This window comes from Artemia franciscana, chromosome 13 (assembly GCF_032884065.1).
Source record: "Artemia franciscana chromosome 13, ASM3288406v1, whole genome shotgun sequence".
NCBI classification, from domain to species: domain Eukaryota; kingdom Metazoa; phylum Arthropoda; class Branchiopoda; order Anostraca; family Artemiidae; genus Artemia; species Artemia franciscana.
This window is the reverse complement of record NC_088875.1, coordinates 19,306,990-19,315,231: the sequence shown is the minus strand read 5'-3', so window position 1 is coordinate 19,315,231 and position 8,242 is coordinate 19,306,990. Positions and strand designations below refer to the sequence as shown.

The 8,242-nt window shown below is 34.1% G+C and overlaps 1 protein-coding gene across 1 annotated transcript in view; it reads left to right on the top strand.

The window, feature by feature from the left end:
• Positions 1 to 324: 324 nt before the first annotated feature.
• Positions 325 to 8,242, top strand: part of LOC136034617 (peroxisomal membrane protein 4-like) — a 36,768-nt gene continuing 28,850 nt past the window's right edge. Inside the window, exon 1 of the mRNA XM_065715901.1 lies at positions 325 to 480. The gene's annotated coding sequence lies outside the window, so the exon portion shown is untranslated. The remainder of the gene's footprint in view (positions 481 to 8,242) is intronic.

Here is an 8,242-nt window from a genome sequence, read left to right as displayed (position 1 = left end):
GCACATTCCACTGCATTTGCATCATATGTGGTCCTGGGGCCCCATTTACAGGCCCCTGCATGGGACTATGCACCACTGAATACTGTCCAACACTAGTAGGAGCTACTGTTCCCCCAGCTGGGGGGCCAGTTTGACTGTTCATGGTACCACTAGTCTCCAGTCCACAAAATCATTTATTCCAGGATTTTCTCAAACAGACTTCATGCACCACAAACAAGTTTTTAGTTAAAAACCTTTTTCACAAGAAGCACGTGCTATGAATTCCGCACGTGGAGGCGCTTAATTTTTCAATCCCTTGGACTCCATATAATCTAAAGAAATGTTACACTTTATACTTTTTGTTTGGCCACCTATAAAATCTAAAATAAACCGCAGATACTTTGAATATGGAAAGCGTGCATGGAGTTAAAAACAAAAAGCTTTAGCTGGTTCTAAACTTATTAGTCGTTATTAGACGTCTAAGTCAATTTCAGATTGATTGTAAGTAAATTTACGAATTGGTTATATGATGTGGGAAAAGAGATTATTTCATTTTTAATGACTTTCAGTCATTAGGCTAGGCCAGGCCTTCTAACATTTTTTTTTAGTCTAGGTATGGGGCTTTTGAGAAGTAAACACGCTAATAAGATGAATTCTTACTTCGGTAAAATTCTAGTTTAGTGACTTCTTGCTATCTTGGAAAGGGGTTAGGTTAGGAAAATGAAACTTTCAGGGATGGGTCTACAAGCTAAAGTATCTCCCAGGAAGGTATTTTAAAGTACCTACCTCCACTCCCTCTCCCTCTAGAGGATCCCAACCTTTAAAAATGTGTGTGTTATTAAAGTGAAACCTTTCAAAATAGATCTTCTGCTTGAATAAAGTACAACAAAATTGTTTTCAGCTTCACAACTTTGCTCAATCCCAATTTATAAGGTTTTAAAGATATGCAAATATATTTCCTAAATTTTGAAAAAAAAACATTGATATGGCTCAGAATTCTATTCAAATAACAGGAATTACATTTTCAGAACCAAAGGCAGAGAAAAAGCAACTGGTAAATAGAAATTAAGGTAAAAAGTTGTTTTTTGTCAAAATTTCAATAGGTATAGGACCTGTCATGTAGGCAAATTTCAGGGCCCTCTAGAAGGAGTAGAGATGGGTACTTGAAAATACCTTCCCAGGATATACTTTAGCCTGTAGACCCATCCCCAAAATTTTCATTTTCCTAACCTAACCTCTTTCCAAGATAGCAAGAAGTCACTAAACTAGAATTTTACCCTTACTTCAGTGTATGGATAATTGTAGCTAACACACATTTCACCTCCTGTCACTCTTGTTTTTCTGGTTCTTGTTTTGTTACAATTGATTCAATGTAGCCTTCCTGACATAGGCTGAAATAAGAGATGTACATTGACAGAATGCATAAAAACTAGATAGTTTAGGCTATAGCCTATATTTGCAAATTAGGGGTGGTTAGGGGTATACAATTGTGAAGCTTCAGTAAAAGAGTGTCTACTACACATATTCTGCATAATATAAAGCAAGAATTGTCTTCTTAACATGTTCATTCTCAATAGCCCCCTAATCTAGACCTGTACCCAATTTTCTGTTAGTAGGCTATACAAAATTCTACTTTAGTTACTTTTGGCCTTCTTAGAAAAGGGTTAGGTTAGGAAACTGAAACTGCTACTTTTGGCTATCTTGGAAAAGAGTTAGGTTTGAAAAATGAAACTTCTAGAGACAGGTCTACACTCTAAAGTATGACCTGGGAAGATATTTTGAAGTACATCTCTCTCTAGAGGATCCTGATCTTTGATGACCTTTAAAAAGCTGTGTTTTATATAAGTGAAACCTTGCAAAATAGATGTTTTGCTTAAATTAAGTACAACAAAATTGTTTTCAGCTTCAAAACTTTGCTTAATCCCAATTTATAAGGTTTCAGAGATATGCAAATACATTTCCTAAATTTAAAAACAAAAAAATCAATACTCCTTAAATTCTACTCAAAAAACAGGAATTGCATTTTCAGAACTAAAGCTCAAGAAAAAAAGACTGACAACTGGAAATTAAGATGAAATGCTGTTTTGACAAAATTTTAACAGGCATAGACTTGTCATGTAGGCAAATTTCAGGACTCTTTAGAGGGAGAAAGAGTGAAGGTAGGCACTTCAAAATACCTTCCTGGGACATACTTTAGCCTGGTTTATGGAAGCTTAGCTTCCCCCAGGGCCTGTCCCAAATCTTGATGAAGATTTTGATATGGATGAGTTAAGTTCTACATTACCATCTCTAAATGACTCAGATTTGGTCCACAACAAAATGCTTAGAACTCTTCCATTAACTTTCTTGATCCCTCTTCTTTACTCATTTAATAGATGTCGAAATTCTGGTTCTGTTCCAACAACTTGGAAGTCTTAAATTTTAGTCCCAATATATAAAGGTAAAAGAGATTATTCTAATCCCTCTTCATACTGTCCAATTGCCTTAACCTCATGCAAGCTAAACTCTTTCAGAAAATGATTAAGTTCAGGTTTGAATCCCTTATTGATAATCTACTTATTGATAACAAGCAGGTTTTTTGGAAAGGTAGATCCACTCTTGATAACATACTTCAACTTGAGTATGATATTAAGAAAACTTTTACAAGAAAGCAAGCTGTATTGGCAGTTTTCTTTGACACAAAAAAAGAAAGCTTATGATAGTTTGGACCCCTTTGCAATCCTTAGGCAGGCTTGTAAATTTAATGTTGAAAAAAATTTTGGAATTGGTCCAGGGCAGTGCTTTTTAATAGATCTATTAAAACTATATTAAAACTGAGTCCTCTTCTTTTCAACATAATGATTAATGATATTATTTTGGCTGATATGCCATCAATAAAATTTGTCTTTTATGCAGGTGACTTAGCCCTTTAGACTGAAGGATCTTCTCCTGAAACTTGCCAACCCCCAGCTCCAAGGAGCAATTGATAAACTCTCAATATAGCTTAATATTTTTTTTCTATCCCAAAAACTACTGGCATGTTTTTTTCTCAGAAAAATGATCATAGGCAAGATTGTCCCTCAATCAATCTGGCTCTGTTTAACCAGTACATTCATTTTGACAAAAATGTGAAGTTTCTTGGCATCTGGCTTGATAATAAGTTAAATTAGAATATTCATATTTCTTATCTGACAGATTCACTGGAAAAACGGCTAAATTTCATTCATGCTGTTGCTGGGCAAAAGTGGGATGCTAACCAAGATGGACTTTCATGTCCATACTATATGGAAAGATTGAATGTTGTCTTCCTGTGTATTACTCAGCTTCAAGAATGTTAATTCCTAAAATTGAAGCTATAGTAAGCCATGGCCTGAGGTTAATCACAGGTGCACTAAAACTATGCCCATTCCAACTCTGTTCAATGAGGTTAATATCCCTTCTTTAGAAGAAAGGTTCTTGTAACTTTCCTCTAATTACTTTATAAAAGTTAACACCAATCAAAACCACTGTTTTCTCAAGGAATTTCTCACAAATCAAACATTTTCCCATGAAAATTGGAAGCCATATAGTAGTCCAGCCATTGTCAAGTTGACTTCCTTGCTGGATGGTATTTGTGTTCCTGAAAATCTAATTTTTTCTTACCAGACTCAGAATTCCTCCAATCCCTCTAATAGCACAGATAATGCCATTGATATACACATCCTTAGCATGGATTGCCCTAAACTAAAATGAACACTGAAATCCTTTGACAACTAAGATTAGCTGGAATGGCAGAATTTTGTTATTAGATTACTAATGGATAAGTCTTAAAAGATGGAAAGGCATCCATGGGCATTTTTTTTCTGAATTGAATGGTTTATCAGTTGGAATTAGAGTTTCAGGTGGAACATCTATTTTCCATGAGTAATGCCTTGCTCTCCACAAAGCTCTGGATACTGTGCAGAAAGCTGGATCAGGTGCTTTTGTTATCTTCTCTGATTCTAAAAGTGTTCTTTCTAATCTGAACAAGAGGCAAGGAAAAGTTATTCCAATAATTGTTCATTTACAGGAAATGATTCAGAAAATAATATCTTCTCAGGATCTTCAACTGAAAATGATCTGGGTTCCATCTCACATAATAATTAAGGGAAATGAAATTGCTGATAGTACTGCAAAACCAGCTATTTACCACCCAATTACTTGGAAGGTTGCTCTCACTGTATATGGATTGTTAAAGCTAATAACCTCTACTGCAAATTTTCTTAGAATTAGTAAAACATGTGTTGCAGCTACTAATATGTATGTTTTATCTTTTGCAGGGCATTGTATTCCACATCACTTTATCCACCCAAATAGGAAACTTGTAAACTCTATTTTCCGTCTGAGAACTGGGCATGCAATGAACAGATCACGTTAAGCATTATATTGTCTTTCAGATAACAAGTCATGCCCTTTTTATAGGTGCGTAAATATTGATGAGACAATTCATCACATCCTCTCAGAATGCCCTTGTTTCACAATTGAAAGAAATATTGTAACAAGAAAAATTTAATCATTGGGCCTGAAGACGTCCACCCCTCTTGTTTTGGGTTTTACCCCCTATTAGTAAAGAAAAAGAGATATAAACATTAAAGGCATTGGGAGTTTTTGTGTCTTCAGCAAATATTTTCATCTGGTTGTAGTTTTGTTGGTATTATTAGGCTGCTTGCTTTTCAACAGTCACAAGAGGATGGTGAGAAGAGAAGATGATTTGATGTTTATTATTTTTTTTTATTCTTTATCCATTTTATTTATAAAATGTGAATATCTCATAACTCTTTAATTTTTGATTGGTGATGCAGAGGGTGAAAGCTGAGCGTATTTTCTCTGCAATAACAGATAGTAAGTTTTCGAGTTCAATGGTTATTGAAATGGCTAAGAAATATATTGTAGAGCAGGGTAACATTGAACTAAAAATTGGGAATGATTTATTTTGTTTGACTAGTATTTTTTCAAAACTATTTTTGTTGTTTGGGGAATGGAACTTTGAACGCTAAAATATTTGACATGTAACATGAATAAGAATTCGAGGAGTTTGAAGGTATATGGCATCAAACTTAAAGTAAAGAAAAATTCGTTTACTGAGAGAAATACAAAATAAATCCAAAATAAAAGGGCAAAGAAAAGGTCAAATTAGTGAAGTATCAGATGACCAAAGTCATGACCAAATCATTTTTGTTTTGCTCTGAGTGATTTGAGGGACTGGAAGATCTCCCTCTACATGATCAGGAGGGATAGATGCTGAGTCTTTCACCCTGGGAAAATGAAGGATCAATCCTTTGCTTTTTTCAGGCGTATCACACGCACCAATTCGTTAGAAGGAAGAGCAACTAGATCCAATACTACAAAATACTTATAAATACAATACATGATGAACTTTGCAATGAACCAACGTCGATCCATGTTTTTTTGATGATTTGAACCTGTTTTGGCTGCTGACTTGCTTGAAATAGCTGAAGGGCCAGCACTTATCGACTCTTCAACTTTCATTTCAGACTCACTCTCCCATTCAAATCCATCAGTCATGTCAAACTTATATCTTGAATCTTCTGCATCCTCAATGATTTTCCCCAGTGTGATGCTAAGACGTTTGCACGTGACGTTCCTCACAGATTTGTCAAATACACAGGATTGCAGGACATCCAGTAAAACTTTGCTGACGTTTTCCACAATGTCTTTAGGAGTTTGCTGGGCAGGAAGTGGGTGGTGATAGATGACTCAGGAACATGATAAGCATTCGGCAAAGCCATTCTTTAGATTTCCCTTTCTATTTGATGGTAGACTCTTCAGGAGTAGCTTCAAAAGCTGTGGGATTTTTCCAAACATATTATATTATTATTGTGGGATTTTTCCAAACATATTATATATATTTTTCCAAGATATATATATGTTTTATATATATATTGTTTTTTCTCCTTACAGTTTCTTTTGGGTTATCTATTTTGTAGTGTCTGTTGTTTATTATTTAAGTCTCATCGTAATTCTTAATATTTGAAAAAGGTGCATCTTGAATAATCACCTCTAAATTGTTCAACATTTCAGATGAAATGGAAGCTCTTTTTTGGAGTAGTTTGCTGGTTTTCTCAATCAAAGCTTTGAAAAATATTGATCTAAAAAAGAATTGATTAGTTCTTGTTCAGGTATGTTCAGGTTCTTAAGCAATCTACTGTTTTACCAATTGATGCAAGATAACTTTTGACCATGAGTTTCAGCTCAAAGCAATCAACAGGAAAGCTCCTCTTGACACATGTAAGCAAATGAGAGAGGATAGCTTATTCCTCAAGCCCTTTCATTATAGTTGGTCTTCCCATCTCTTTATTGTGCTTTTGATGAGGAAAAATTCCATATTTCTCTGAAGCGTCTCTCATTTTTACATCTCCTTTCTTTATGTCCTCTATAGCTTTTTCCATCATTTCTTCATCATAACTGGCATATTTTCTTGCATGCATTGGTTTTTTATATGTTCTGGGCATTTCTTTAAAATTGTCTACTAAGACACAATTTGAAATGAATTAAAAACTGAACAAAAACACACATAAAGAAAATTCCATAAGAATTTCCAATCAAATGATTCCACATCGTAGTTTTTACAACCATTGCTTATCTACAAAGTGACCGAGAAAAAAAAATAATACTTTGCAGGCTTGTGACCTTTACTACTTGCAACAGTAGGGCGTTGCCACTGATGGGCTTAGTTCCAATTATAAAATAGTTTGTCAGTGATTTTTGTTTCCATTTTGGGTGCCTGTAGATAATTTCATTTGCCTTGTCTGAAATTAGTATTTTGAAAAGCCATCATATTTTTAATATATCAAATTAAATTACAAAGGACCCAAACTGAACTTTCTTAAATTTACTATAACTATGTCTTTAGGGACGACTTACTCCCCCGCAGTCCCAGAGGGAGGGGCTGCAATTTACAAACTTTGACCTGTGTTTACATATGCAATGGTTACTGGGAAGTGTACAGACGTTTTCAGGGGGATTTTTGGTTTAGTGGAGAGAGTTGAGGGGAGGGGGGAGTTACGTGGGAGGATATTTCCATGGAGAAACTTCTCATGGAGGAAGAGAATTTCAATGAAGAAAAAAGAGAATTTTCTAGCATTATTTGAAAAGACAATGAAAAAATAAATATGAAAAGTTTTTTTACTGAAAATGAGGAGCAGCATTAAAACTTAAAACGAACAAAAATTATTGCGCATATGAGGGGTTTACCTCTTTGTTATACCTCACTCTTTACGCTAAAGTATTTTTAGTAATTTCAACTATTTATTCTACGGCCTTTGTGATTCAGAGGTCATTCTTAAGGAATTGGGACAAAATCTAAGCTTTACTATAAAGAGCGGGGTATCGACGAGGGTTGAACCCCCTCATATACGCAATAAAAACATACAAATATAGAAGGTCGTTACGTAAGTTAATTCGTAAGTTACGTATATTTTTTACCAATGAAAACGTTTGTAAAAAATTAAAAGTTCTAGTTGCTTTTTTAAGTAATCAAAACTTGGAGGGCAACTAGGCCTCCTCCCTCGCTCCTTTTTTCTCAAAAATCTTCCGATTAATTGCAATTAATTAATATGCAAATTTCGTTTTAATTATTTATGTGCGGAGAGCCAAGATCAAAACATGCATTAATTCAAAAACGCCCAGAAATTAAATAAAAAAAACAAGTTTTTTGAAATGAAAGTAAGAAGCAACATTAAAACTTAAAACGAACAGAAATTACTCCGTATATGAAAGAGGCTTTTCCTCCTCAACGTCCCGCTCTTTACGCTTAAGTTTCTTATTGTTTTAAAAATAGAGTTAGAGAAAGAGTCAAACTTTAGCATAAACAGCGGGACGTTGAGGAGGAAAAGACCCTTTCATATACGGAGTAATTTCTGTTCGTTTTAAGTTTTAATGTTGCTCCTTACTTTCATTTCAAAAAATTTGTTTTTTCTATTTATTGTATTTTTATTTATTTTATTTATTGTATCTTATTCCTGATAAAAATTATTTTACATTAATTTTGAGTTTATAATCTCCTTCATTGGCTTTAGTTTTTCAGACTGAAATGCATGTTATTTTAATAAAATTTTAAATTTAAGAAATAGATTTACAGATCTATAAAGCCTTATAGATTTGGAACTATCATGAAATATGAAATATACTTGTTTTTCACCCTCTTTTTGGATTATTCCCAATCACTTGTAGCAATTACTTCCCAATTTGCCTATATCAAAGATATTTGTTAGAAGGAAATGAAACTACAAAACCAATCAGAGAA